We start from the raw sequence: 15,131 nt of genomic DNA, 5'->3' as shown, positions 1-15,131 counted from the left end.
TCCCTCATAAAATCGTCAATTATTATCAATTTCGCGCGCGTTGGATCGTTAGAATAATCTTCCGGACGCGGTAATTCCTCGTGAAATTCGATTGCGGAATCTCGAGTTTCGTATTGAAGTTGCTGATAAGCATCCTGTCATTCGGCGTAATAAAACAAAATTCTCTCAAAGTAGACATCTGCCATAGCGGATAAATGACGAAGAAATCTCTTTACAAAGATTGTTTTTCCACATCCCGTCGGTCCGCACACGATCGACGTCCACGGATGTTTCCAGCGTACATCCATTTCGCGAAATGAACGCCTTGCGCGTCGTACTTGAATTAATAAACAAAGGAATGGAACACTTGATTTTTTCTCAGAGAAATTTTTGAGATTAGCTTACTCGCGGAAGGGCCCCACCGCGGCGGAGGTGTGCTCGCGCCAGCATCTTTGCATAACGAGCTCGTACCCGTCCGCGACAAGCCGCGCTCGTACGCTCGTGCGAGCGTCCACCGCGAGAGCACCGTCGCTTACGAGCTTGTACGCGGTGTTCCTCGAAAGCTAATTCAAGTCGGAGAAACTTACTCGCGGAAAAAATAATTAAATACTTATTATTACGGACATAAAAATTTATAACTTTTTCTTTTACAAATTTAAAAATCGTAACTTATGCGATTATAATTTAGGATTATAATTTAAAAGATATTTTACAAAGTATTTTAATGATTCTCTATTATAAATTCAAAATATTTTCTATATAAAAAATTAGCGATAAAAGAAAGTTATAGGAAAATTATAGGAAAGTAGGAAAAAATTGGATTTAAAAATTTAATTTTACAAAATTTTTATTATACTTTTTCTTACGATTAGAGAAATAAATATTTTCATTATATTTTTTCTTAATAACTAAACGCAAATTTACATTTGTAATTTTACATTTTCTAATCGAAACCGTATAATATACATTTTTCAAATTTCGCATTTTTTTTCTTAAATTTAATACTAAAATAAACTATAACTAAAATAAAAATAATCTTAATTTTTATAAAACATTTATTTTGTATACATATTCTGTACATATTCATTAGTGGGAAGACGGGGAAAATCCGAGCCTTAACCTAACTTAATTTTAAATAAAATATTATATCGTAAAACCATAGGGATAAGAAAGAAGATTGTCGATAAATCTGCGTTTTAATAAAACAGGAGCACACGTTTTCACCTCGTTTCGCGTTATTACTTCGTGAAACGCGGTGCGGCGAATTGTTTTAAATCGCAGATTTATTTCTTCCTCCTCCTCTTTTTCCCTATTTAATAATAAATTATAAATACTCTTAAAATTAAGCAGCCTCGAGTTTTCAAAATTCAATTTAATCCCCTTTATCTTACATATTTCATATTTTCGTGCGTCCGGTGTACGTACCACGTACGCGTAAAACTTCGGTCCGCCAGAGACAAACGCCTCGATGAAGCTACCACGCCCGTAACTCTCGAGTTCGTCGGTCATGTCACCCAAAAAATTACCTGTACGCGGTTCGTACTCCTCGGGATCACCGCTGCTCGTATATATACATGAATCCGTATCATAATATAATACGCGACGGTCTAATTTTTCCAAATATTCGTATAATTTTAATCGCGCCTGTGCCGTCGTGTATGCCGCTATCACCACGTTAGTTATCGGTGAATGTACCATCGCTTCGCTCTTTAACCGCCATGAAACGTATATCGCATCCTCGTTAACGGGCAATACACCGACTATCTCGTGTTCAGGACTCGACAGCAATTCGGCGAAACGCTGAGGGGATCTTATTATTTCTGTATTCGGCAGGTTACTCCGCTGGCCGAATTTCCCCCAAAACGAATTAAGGCAGAGTTTGGCGACGGAGCGTAAGCCGGAATTACGTACGATGTTGTTTTTATCGAGAATGATACCTTCGGTTGCTTCATACTCCCTCAGGTAGCGTTCTTTAGCAACATCGTCGTTGCATTCGCTCGGCCACCCACTCGCCTCTTGTTTCAGTTGTAAAAAAGTGTTGATGTATTCGGTAAACAACTCTCCCTGTCGCGTTTCGGGGTTATAACGCGTAGATTTGTACTGCCAAATTTCGTCTACCCGCGTCACGAGATATCCTTTTTCGACTACTTTGCGTAATTCGCAGGACACCCATGTGCCCTCGAACTCGCGCTCCGCAGGATCGTCGTGAGTGCACGCGTTGCGAGAAAATGATTCGCAACATGTACGGCAAAGAGCAAATAATAATTTACCGCGCACGCGGTACGGTAGTACAGGGAAGAGATCACGTGGAGGGAGTACTCGGCAACGTACGAGACCCTCGACCGGAGTAAAATTAAAATTTGGCGCGATTCCAATTAAATCGGCACATTCCTCGCCCACATAAATATCCGGGTGACCAATTGGGAAAACTCCGGTCTTGAGTACATACGGGTACAGAGAACATACGTCTACGTACCGTATCTTCTCGGTGCCCGTAACCTCGTATCGAGTCGCGATATTGCCGATGCGTCTGCCGAAAAATGCATCGCGAGGATCGAGAGGTGGGATTTGCACCATGGGGTGATTTTCGAGAAATTCACGCATCTCTCGATTCTCGCGCATTTCTTCGTCCAAAACGCATCGTCCAAAACTCCCATTTTTCTGTTAGGATATATCCTTGACGACGTAATCGCCAAGACGTTGCAACCGTTCGTTCGTAACGCGCGTCAAACGTGTCGTTAAAATTTTCGAGCGTTTTATCACGATTTAATGGATAGCAAGACGGGCATCCGTGAAAAAAGCAACCGTGAAATTGCAAGACGTGACGCCGCGTCTCACCCCCATTCTCGCATTCGTAATATCCGTCGACGAGCATGCCTTCCGCTAAACGATACTCGCGTCCGCGTCCCGCGTGAATTATCCGATGACCTAACTCACGTTCCTTCATAATTAACCATTGCGTGCCTTTGCGCGACTGGTTATCTTTAAACCTGTATCCACCCGAAGGAATGATTCCTATTTCTCCTTCGCGCAAAAAGTTTTTCCGAAAAACTCTCATGCACGTTGAAGCGATAGTTGTACATTCCTCGAATGGACACACGTTTCCCCGCTGTAAGAATATTTTTCGGAAGGCCATGCATGCTCGGCGAAGGATATCAACATCGGTGCGACAATACTCGAGTATTTCACGTTGGAAATCAAATATTACATTTTTTCCCGACATTTCTGCGTGCCACGCGAGAAAACGTTCGCGTTCCTCTGTTCGCATGGTTTCGGGCGCGTAATAACGAACATCGGGTAGTGGACCGACATATGCTTGATCGACAGTATTAAATAAGTGCGGAAAGACACCTTTGTCACAAGTATCCGGTAACCCGAAGGCCTTCGGTAATTCTGACAAACGCATTGGCATATAATTAACACTGTCGATAAATTTCGCGCCATTCGCTGTTAGGATAATAATTTTTGTACCATTTAAAATTACACGAGGTTCTAATCCGGAATAATTTTCTACAATGTGCCGAAGGATAAAGGTTGCGCGTCGAACGATTTCGCATTATGCGCTATGCAAATAATACGTGTAAAATGTTTTGTAGGACGTGTTGCAAATTCGATAAATTGTTTTACCGGATCTTGGCGAAAAACAAATTCGCGTATTCCGCACCACTCGCATCGCACCGACAAATCATCTATTTCCGCGCACGAATCGCAAATCTGTTGCGCGACACACAGAGTCGGGACGTGAATTTTTATTTTGGTTCCCTCAAGTGATTGGTCTTGGCGTGTCTCAAAATCATAAAACACGAATGCCACTCGTCCCTTTTTGCATTTCCGCTCACCTGAGTTATTCTGCTCGCTCTCTCTCGCGAATACAGAAGAATCCCCGCCGCACTCAACAACGGAGGATCTGTCTTCGCGAGAGAGAGGCTGCATGTAACAAAGATGGTTTACGGGTTTTCGCAAACTGCAGATTTTACAAAAAGAAACGCTGCATTCGTGTTTTTTTCGTCGTTTTTACAACCCGCCCGCATCCTTCGCAGAGACGAATGGTGTTACAAACGCTCGTCGGAGTTTTACCGTCATACGACTTTGCCCGATGATGTTCAAAGCATGCGTTTCCGAAGAACGAACGTTTGCAAGTCTCACACCTAACGAGTTCCACGATTTCGCGTTGATCGCACGGCGGCACGTTGTTACAACGCGAACATTTATTCGAATAGCGGTGACTCTTTTCCTCGCGATACCCGATATTACATGGAATACAATACCCCCCTCTACTCCCCGCGGCTGCTTTTAAATTTAAAATTGGGCTATAATGTCGATGTTGCTCGTGATATATAATATTTAGCCGATATAAAGGTTCGCGTTCTAGAGAGGCGAGTACCGTGCTTCCGTCAAATAAGGGTCTCTCGCCGCGTCCAAAAGTAGCAGAATTATAAACAACAATAGCTATATTAGATGCGGCGAGAAAGCGTTGGAAACATTCTATTTCCCGAATCCCGCAACCCTCCGAATGGTGACACCAGCTCTCCTCGTCAAATCCAACGCGAGTTCGCGTTGTAACGAGGAATTCTGATGTCTTACCACATTCCACCGCTCGTGAAGTTCCCCCGCACGCAACGTACCGCGTTCGTGATAAATTTGCGCGGTCACGAGAGAGCGGGGAAAACATAAATTATTGGAATTGGAGATTGATAAAATCGAACGTTTCGCAACGTCTTCCCGTGTGAGTTTATTTGAAACGCGGCCGCGACCTCTGGGTGCCGCGACATTGAAAACGCGTACGTTAAAATCACGCGCGATATCGAGACCTCCGGCACTTTGCGCTACTGAACTCACGAGGCGCCAAATGTCCTCGCGAGTTAAGTCGCGTGCCGGTCGAAACGATAATCCCGCCGGGCCGTGCGTTAAATCCTCCGAATCAAATGAAAATCCCACGTAATCGTGCGGTTCGGAGGTATGTAACGCGTAGGCATGAATTTCGGCGAACGCGTTTTCAAGCCAGTTATAAACACCGGCTCCTTCGGGTAGCGGACGCAAACGGAATATCGCCTCTCTTCCCAATATTGCAAAATTTCTAAACCGGCGCGAATTTTCCCCGATTAATATTAAATGATTAAAATTTCTAACCTCCCCGCCACGTGCTTGTTCTCTTTCCTCCTCTTCCACTTGTCCTCCTTCTTCCTCCTCCTCTTCCACTTGTCCTTCTTCCTCAGCCGCCGCCTCCTCCTCCTCCTCCTCTTCCTCTTCCTCTTCTGTTTCTTCGCTTGCTGTTTCCTGCTCCTCCTCCACCTCCCCCTCCTCCAAATTTTCTTGAGCAGTAAGTCCTCCTCCACGCTGCGGCTCTTCGATATTCACTTCTGTACAAAAGTTACAAAAATTAGAATTTTGTAGAAAATACTTTAAGTTTGCTTAGAATATTATGTTCGTATTTAATTTTAAACATACATGTTTTTCTGAGGTAACGTCTTTTATCGTCGGCTCCTTCTCACGTAGAGAATAGGAGGTATTCCTATTAAAAATTCAATAATTTAAAATTAAATACGAACATAAATCGAGAAATTAATAGAAATTAAGAAAAGGAATATATACCAGGCGGTGTTTCTCTAATTTCCTCTTCGCTTTGTTCAGATTCTTCCTCACGTTCCTCCATCTCCTCTTCCTCCCCCTCCTCTTCCTCTTCTTCTTCCTGCTCTTCTTCTTCTTCCTGCTCTTCTTCTTCTTCCTGCACTTCTTCTTCTTCCCCTTCTTCCTCGCTCCAGATTCTCTCCTCTGGGATTATAGGGGAGTACATATGTTCGTATTCTAAGAAAAATATATCGTAAATTTTTATTTTTGATATTAATATTATGTCCTTTGATTAATAAAAATATTATGTACTTTAATTAATTAATATTTTTTCTCTAACAACTTACCAGGTGAAAACACACGTCGATCGGGAGTACTTACTGCCGTATCTAAAAACAGAGTTGTATTAAGATTTTCTACCTTTTATCATTTGTTTTAAAGATTATTTATTTAAAATGTAAATCTACCAGATGATAATTGAATAATTTCCGGAGGCGCCTCTTCCTCCTCTTCCTCCTCCTCCAATTCCTGTGTAGGTAAAAGGTACGAGCCCTTCCTAAAAACATTTAATATTTTAATCTTAGAAAATGGTAAAAATTACATTTTAACATTCTTCCTGGCTAGTTTTTAGCGAAATTACTTACGTGCTGGTCCTGCTTCTGGCTCGTCCTCCGCGCGTCGTCTCCGAATCTGGGTGAGCGAATACACTATCGCCGTGACTTTTTGACGCGCATTTCTTACTACAATTTATTATTAAAAATTAGCTAAATCGCTAGTTCGATATATGAGTTACTTTTATAAAAATAATAGAGTCACTTACCATTGTGGAGATGCGAGAGGAGATTTTGGATGTGACCACCCACATCCTCCTCCTCGTGTCCAATCGCACGTCGCGTTTCAATTATTTCTCCGGCAATCCGGAGTAAACGCGCGTCGGTACCAAAATATCCTAGCTGATACAATATTGAATCAGAACATTCGCAGGAAAAACGTGTGAAAAGCAGATAGTTGGCATCAAGCGAAACGTTAGATATTTGAGATAAAAATTTCTCCGCGTTTATGCGAATATCCAACATTGATGCTAACTTTATGCTTCTTTTAATCACTTCACTGCCCATTTTTCGCACCTTTATTCACGTAAAATAATTCGAAACTTTTAAAACTCGCGTGACGAAACCGAGATGAAGCACGAAAGAATTCAACTCAGAAATAGTTTTAGATAGCGCAAAACGCACTATATATAGGGAAAATCTTCCAAAAGAGATTTATAAAAAATTGCAGAATTATCCTGTAGTTTCGAGAGGGTGAGGGGTAGGAATGCTATCTCAGCCCAGGTAATAAATCATGTTTTCTTGAAAAATTTATATTACTTGTAGCTTGACCCTTTTTCGATTTCACTTTTTTTTGTTTACTAACGGCGTATAAACGGCGCCAGATATATAGCACGTCCAAATAAATAGTTATTTAAATTTTTCGGAAGGAAAGTTCTCGCTTCTTCAAACATTTAACAAATTAAACATTAACAAATTTTAAACATTTATAAAATATTTCTTACTCGTACTTCTATTGTATATTTCGATACTTTCTTCTTCTTCTTGAAATAGTTTCTGCATTTTATGCGATGATTTTACGATGATTTTACGATGATTTTTAAATTTTCTTATCTAATACCTTGACACGTTCGAACGTGATCGAACCTGTAATATTCGCTTTATTCGAGAAAATTCTTTCCTTGTTGAAAAAGAGCAACGTAAAATTATAGTTTATTCGAATGTTCAATAATTTATTTATTTAAAATTTTTCTCATCTAACATTGAAGATTCGCGTGTGTTCGAACATGATCGAATCTGTAATAATTCTGTTATTCGAGGAAAGTTTTTCCTTGAAAAAAAGTAGAGACAAAGCGAAAATACGCGTTTTTTCTAGAATCTTCTAGAATCGGTTTAACTGTATATTATTTATAAATCGTACTTTTTTATTTATTTCAAAGGAAGGGATGATGCGATATAGGTGAGTAATATACCGCTACACTGCTTCACTCGAGTAACGACATTCGAAGCGTCTACTTCGAAAATATCCCTCCGAGTTTTCGTTTGTTAAAAGTGGATTTTGTTCAAAATTCTCTCATCGAGTAATATGGCCGGACAAGAAGCTGCGAATCCCACTAAACTAGAAAATATTCTCAGGATATTTAAGAACTATGTGCAAAATGTGGAACAAAATTTGTTGCTTTCTAGGACGTACCCTCTCAATACCTCTCATACGAAGAAATTACACGTGGGATTACAATTATCTAAAGAAAAGATCTTCGAGCCTGTCGTTAAATTGAGTGGTAATTCTGCAGAAGGAATCAGCTTTGATCCGGACACGTGGCAGCAATTTCAAGACAATATTCGATATATGAACGCATACTTTAACGGAAGCAGCAAAAGCAAAGTAAATCCCATCACATTTGCAAACATATTCATCAACTTTACCTCTGCCTATGGTGCGAAAGCTATATTGGTGACGTATAAGGAAAATGAAAATTTTCCTAAAGAAAACAATACCGGAAATACGCAAGCAGACTCGAAAACGGTGGAACAACCTCCGTCGAAAAAAAGGAAAACTTATTCCGTTGCAGTTGTAATGCAACAAGCTACTTTTCAAGGGATGGAGAATATCGTCAAATGTGTCGATGCTCGTATAAACCATCTAGCATCCGTCGTCGATACTGTTAACGAGTGCGCACGTTATTTGATCAAGGAGATAGAACTATGTCTACCTAACAATTACATCGACGCCGATATCATCAAACTCACCGTCCGAGGCAACCAAAAGGATATCGAACTTGCTGTGAGAACGCAAATAAATAATTTACCATTTTTTTATACATATTTTGATATTGTATTTTTAGAATTAATTACATTAAAATTTAAAGAAATTACTACTATAATTTTATTGACTCGTGAGTTATAATTTTTATATAATATTCGTATATTTAATTTTGTAACAAGAAGAATAACTCTGTAACAAAACATATTCATATATGCGAAAAATAAATTCGACTTATACTTGGTAACATAAATTCAAATTTACGTCGTTTCTTTATCTCTCGCTTTATCTTAAATTTTTCACAAGTCTTCCTTTTTGAAAGTCATTTACGCGGGCCTGCGCGTGTTTTTCTATTGTCTTCTAGTACCTCTATGCTTTCCTGACCCACGCGTTTCTCTCTCTCTCTCTCTCTCTCTCTCTCTCTCTCTCTCTCTCTCTCTCCCTTCAGTATGCCTGCATAGTTATCGTCACGTCGAAAGAAAATTTTTCAGCCCGCGTGTTTGTGAATAGGATAAAATCCTCGTATAACTCTAAGTTCGTCGTCGTCGTCGTCGTCAGAAACCTTTAGTGTGAACCTGTCCGTTCCTGTTTTCCTCCAGCCAAATACCGTACGAGCTGGTAAATAATAGTTATTACACTCCGAAAATCTCATGTCTTCAAAACCTAGATCCACTCGTAACCTATATTTCCCCCATACAAAAAATGTTAAACGAGTCGAGAAATTTATCTAAATTCACCGACTATGAGGCGCCGAGAAACCTTTCGCCCTAAGAAAAACGGGATTCTTCATATCCCGTATACAACCAGTAAAATTCCACAAAAAATCGGTTTTCTTCTCTTCGCTCCATCCCACGTGAACAAAAAATCGCATTCTATTCTCAACAAGTATATTCCTTTTACAGACCCGCCATATTTCTTTTCGCAGTCGTCATTTTGTTTTCGGACTCCGATCGGTCCCAGACGCTTTCTCACTCTTCCCCTACCTCGTCTAGCATTTCGGCAATCAATCGCACACGCGGGGCACTATGGGTAGAGCCAATCACGCGTCGGGCAGCTACGGAGCCAACCAATTAGAACGCTCCCACTAATTACCTAATTATCATCTCCCATCCCCACCGACCAATCAGAACGCTCCATTTCCACGTGGCTGCCAGTTTTTGACCGTCGGGAGCCACGCCCCTGGCGCCAGTGGGAAGGTGGTGGGGGTTTGTTTTGACGCGCCATAGTGCCCCACTTACTACTGTTAGGCCGCAATAAAGGAAGGAGAGGGAATAGCAGGAACGTCTGTTCGTTGAACGTGCTATTCAAGGAGTCAAAAGATATTATGTCGCCCAAATTCAGATCCACAATTAGCATGAAATAATAACTATCTATATTTTAAATAAACAATTCTTACAATAATATTAAATAAACAATTCTTTTTATTTGACTAATAAAAAATTAACTAGATGTAAGTTGAATTCATAAGAACTTATATTATAACTTATATTATATGCATTTTGAGTCCTATATATTACAATACATTTTTGCATATTTCATCCTTAAACGGTTTAGCTAAACTGTTAACAAAAATTTTATGATATTACAAAGATTCGAGCACTAGTAATTTAAGACTATCGTTTATATATACACGCAACGCTATTTTTATAAGTGTGAAATGCAGAATTTTATCTCAAGGTACAAAAAATATTCGATACGCTCTTGAGATGTGCACAACAGACAGGCACTCTCGGGCGCCTGCAAGCGTTCGTGCCCAATTTCAGCGTTTTGCCAACTCCTGCCATAAAGAATTTTGTAGGAGTCTTAATTGATTCTGTAACAGATTCTGTAATATTCTTTTCTTCAATAATTTGACGTACTATTTGTTCTAATATGTGAGAAGACTTTCTAATTTTTTTTTTCAAACATTGTGTATAATTTTCAAAAATGAAAGCGCTAAAATTATCGAGTAAACCAAATAGTTTAACATAATCACTCAAATGCAAAAAGTTATGAATATTATATATGAAATAAATGCTGACCCATATAATTTTTGCGAATTTATAATAAAATGTTTTAATAGATCATGAGCATATGAAATATAATTTTCAAAACAAGAATAATATTGACTAATCAATATTGACATAACCAATATTGACAAACTGAGTACAATAAAATTATTATATAAAATTATATGCTCGTAAAATGTTGTTAGAGCAAAAAACATGTTTATTTTCAATTATAATAGCATGATTAGTATTTGATGCGTTGACGCTGTGATCATTCTCATCATAATTTAAATTTCTTGAATTAATAAATATATCAATGTCATTTTGCTATTATTGTTTGCTATTATTGTTATTATCATTATAAAAAATATTGTCAAATTTACAAGTATCAGAATTGTAACTACAGTTACTGTTACAAATATTCGGTGTATCAGACTATAAATAATTGTTTGTCTTTTCGAAAGCATCAAGATTGATGGAATTGACTATAGTTAAAGACTGATTTAATCTGTTTCGAAGGTGTTTAGAAAATTTACTCTTTTTATTAACATTATCCATAACTAAGTTACACACTTGTAAATTTATTTGTCATATAATATGTGTAATTTACTTGCAAAGATTGATAACACAAAACGATTGAAAACGATTCTATAAAAACATTAATACGAAATAAAATTAGTACAAGAGATGAGATATAAGGAAACTAAAATTAATAGCTCAATTACATAATTAAATAAAAGAAGAAAATATATTAAATATATGACATTAAATACAATTTAAACAAGTATTCTGAAATGAAGAGAAATACCATAGAATCTAATATATTTTTTTGAAATATAATATTTTTATCAATTATACTTCTATCGTATCTATATTGTATCTATATTTCCATTGTATTATATATTGTAAAGGTTTATTAATTTTCGGCAATTTTACTTTTGTAACCAAAAAATTAACATTCCAAGCAAACATCAACTAGCAGTAATTAATTTCTTTGAAATATTAGTAGTATGTGGGTTGCTATGGGGCGTCAAAACAAACCCCCACCACTTTCCCACTGGCGCCAGATGCGTGGCCTTCAGCTGTCAAGATAGGGCCTCCACGTGAAAATGGAGCGTTCTGATTGGCTGAGGGGCGTGGCAAGGAGATAATTAGGTAATTAGTGATGCGTTCTGATTGGATTCTCCCACAGTTGCCCGGCGTGTGATTGGATGCTCCCAAAGCTGCCCGGGATGTGATTGGTTGTCGAAATGCTAGACGAAAAGATAGAGGGGAGGGGGTGAAAGTGTCTGAGGCCGTTCGGGATCCGACAAAATGGCGTGTGCAAAGATGACGGACACCTGAGGAGAATTTGTTTCGGGGTCTGATCGGGGATGCGATAAAATGGCGACAAGAAGGATGACGGAGTATTGAAAGGGGATATACCTGACTAGCGGAGAATGGAATGCGGTTTTTATGGTACGGTAGACAGGATGGGGCGAAGAAAGGAAATTGATTCTTTGTATATAAGGGGAATAAATCGGATTTTTCTCAAGAGAATTCTCGAAGCCTAATAGCTAGTGAAATCATTAAAAATTTGTTCCGGAGTTGATTGGAGTCTGATAAAATGACGACTAGGATAAAACCACGAATAGGACCATCATCTCTCTGGAGTACCGGTCGTGGGGATTCGAAAAAATACATGTATATATATATATATATATATATATATATATATATATATATATTGTAATATATGTATATGTATATGTATCATTGTATTGTTGACGTGTTATTCTAAACACGTTATTTGTGATAAATATCATCACATGCCTCGGTAGTCAAAAGGATAAGATGCCTGCCTGGTAAGCAGGAGATTCAGGTTCGATTCCTGGCTGAGGTGATATTTTTTCGCAAAATAATTACGAGTTTTCACGACTGGTTCGTGGTCGGGCCCCGCCGTGACGTACACCCTTCCTTCTTATTTGGAAGATGATAGGTGTCTGAAGGAATATATTGACGAGAATGGAATGTGAATTTTATGGTATGATATGGTATGAATGACTTTATAACTTGGATCGAAGGAAGGAAATTGATTCTTTGCATTGCTCCGAGGTCGCTCGTGGACTCCGGCAAAATGGCGCCAGCGATAAAAAGGACGACGAACGTCTGAAGGGAATATGCTTGTCCTGGCGAGAACGGAATGCGAATTTGATGGTATGATACACAGCTTAGATCGAAGGAAACTGATTTTCTGTATATATGAGATACAAATCACATATTTTTATTAAAATGAAAGATTTTTTCCAAACCTAATAGCTAACGAAAAACTATTAAAATTTGTTCCGGGGCCGCTCGTGGGTCCGACAAAATGGCGCCAACGATAAGAAGGATGACGAACGTCTGAAGGGAATATGCTCGACCCCAGCGCTAATGGAAAAAGAGTTTTTGCGATACGATACGCAGAACGTCCCGATAGTAGGAATTTACTTTGTATATGGTATATGGGGAATTTGTTACTTTGTATATGTGGGCTGTAAATCGAGTTTTTCTTAAGACGAAAGGTTTCTCGACGCCTAATAGCTAGCGAAACTTAAAAATTTGTTTCGAGACCGCTAAGGATTCGATAAAGCGATATCTGCGACAGATGAGGGAAGTCTGAAGGGAATATACTTGACCTGATGATCCGAGACTGGAATGCGATAGGAAAACAGGAACGAACAGTTTCGCACTAAATGTTTTTCTAACGAACTCGGAGCTATATGAAACTCTTATTCTATAACAAACGCAATGTCTGAAAAATTTTTTAGATATTTCTAGCTCGAAGCAACATAGCGCGTTAATTTTTAGGTTGGAATGAAAAGAAAATAAGGGGGGCAAAGACTGGAATTTAAGTTACAAAATCATTAAGTTTATTGTTATATCGTTGTACATATTATATCAATTCATAAATAAAAGTTACAAATTACGATTTGAGAAAATAATACGAAGAATTTCATTAAATCTCAGAGAAGTTAATTCCACAAATATTATATCGAAATACATATCCAGAAATGTTAAATTGTTTATTTGCGTACATTGCGCGCGATTTCGTGATAATTTCTTTTCAAACTGAGTTTTACAATATCGCTATCTATATAACTTTTTGGAAGATTTAATTCTTTTTCTTTTATAAGATATTGCGTGCATTTGTTAACATTATCGGTCACATTTTGCAAATGTTTTAAGTGCGCGTCACAATATTTTTCAATCCATGAAAAATACTCTTCTGCATCACAATTGCGATAGCATAGGTTTTACGCCTCTTCGTCGGTGGCTGCGAATTCGTAGTCGTTCCTCGATGTTGAATTTCGATATTTTCCATAGTGGCCTCTTCATTTTCTTTATATGCCAGTAATATGGACCGTGACCCATAAGAGGAGGTAAAGTTGATCGCAACATTTTTGACAATGATAGGATCCGGTCTCGATTTATTGTTAGCGTTTAAATACTCGTCGATAAGCCCCATGTTGTTTAGGAATTGTTGCCAGGAATCAGCGTCGAAATAAATTCCTTCTGCATAATTACCGGTTAATTTAATCATTGGCACAAAAATTCTTCATTTGTCGTTTGTAATCCAACGTATATCCTTTTCGTGTGAAAGATGTTGAGTCCATATGTTGAGAGCATCATATGGAACTTGTCGTTTCCTTCCTCGTTACAATTTCCCTTCGGAATATCGTAGATGTACTTGCGCCTCTTGGAATCGGGGGCATTGCTCAGTTCCGGAGTATTACGCTTTTCGGTATCGGGAACAGCTTTCCGGTTCGCCATTGTTCCTATTTTCTTCTCAAATGTAACTAATAATCACAAGCGTCGAAATGAGAGACTACTTCGGATTTACGAAGTTAAAATCTCGAAGGATGACACTCGAATGAACCGAGGGCTGACGAATTCGTCGAGCTCATTGACTTATCTACTAAGAAAAAAAAACTGCGCGCGCAGATGAGCAAATGAAAAATTATAAAATTTAAAAAATTTTTTAAATTAAAAAATTTTAAAAGATTTTAAAATTTTTAAATTTTAAATTGTAAAATTATAAAATCTTTTAAACTTTAGATTTTCTAGACTTTTAAAACTTCTTCGCAGAATATTTTTTAATAAGAAACTAGAAACTACAAAATAAAAAAGAAGGGAGTTAGAGATGTTTCTTGAGTGGGGAGCTCGTTTTCTTTTAGCTATGTTTTAGCTATGAGAGAATAGAAAAGGTGTAACCTGTATTAAGGAGAATTTTGGCCTGTCCAATGGCGCTGCATTTTTTGCGTGCCATCCTCTTTTCGGAGTGTGCGGGTAAGATTTTCAAATTATAAATATCGCGCGGAATTATAGAAAAGTCTATTTCCGAGATTATACTTTCTCGGAGCCGGTTTTTACATTACTGTATCAATTCGTTCGCTGTCTTAATTCTAAAATAGTGAAAGAGTGAAAAAATGGCACTCTGTGAAAAATTAAGAAGATTTTTTTTATCGTGTGCGCGAATATCAACCCGACGATAAACGCGAATGCTTATATTTCATTATTAACAAATGAAAAAGAAACAAATTACATCACATTTGCAAAATTCGTACCGGAGTGCTCGAAAACCCTATTGAGCATTATGTTCAGATTAGGGTATTTCGTGGACAAAAGACTTTTGAATATTATAGTTTTGAATATTGTATTAAAGGAATATATAACCGGTGCAATGGCTGGTGTGGGGCAGGATGATGCTGGCGGGACATATCGCTTATTTTACAAGGTGCACCGGAAGAGGTAAATATTTAT

General features: G+C 38.2%; 1 protein-coding gene and 2 pseudogenes across 17 annotated transcripts in view; 1 reads left to right on the top strand and 2 right to left on the bottom strand.

The window, feature by feature from the left end:
• Window positions 1-15,131, top strand: part of LOC105427286 (adenylate kinase isoenzyme 5) — a 308,338-nt gene that overhangs the window by 174,730 nt on the left and 118,477 nt on the right. The window lies entirely within an intron of this gene.
• Window positions 1,282-3,923, bottom strand: LOC148935612 (uncharacterized; annotated as a pseudogene).
• LOC148935611 (uncharacterized) lies at window positions 12,966-14,000 on the bottom strand (annotated as a pseudogene).

This window comes from Pogonomyrmex barbatus, unplaced genomic scaffold (genome assembly GCF_055798465.1).
Source record: "Pogonomyrmex barbatus isolate J1 unplaced genomic scaffold, ASM5579846v1 scaffold4, whole genome shotgun sequence".
Lineage (NCBI taxonomy): Eukaryota > Metazoa > Arthropoda > Insecta > Hymenoptera > Formicidae > Pogonomyrmex > Pogonomyrmex barbatus.
This window is presented reverse-complemented; position numbering and strand designations above follow the sequence as displayed.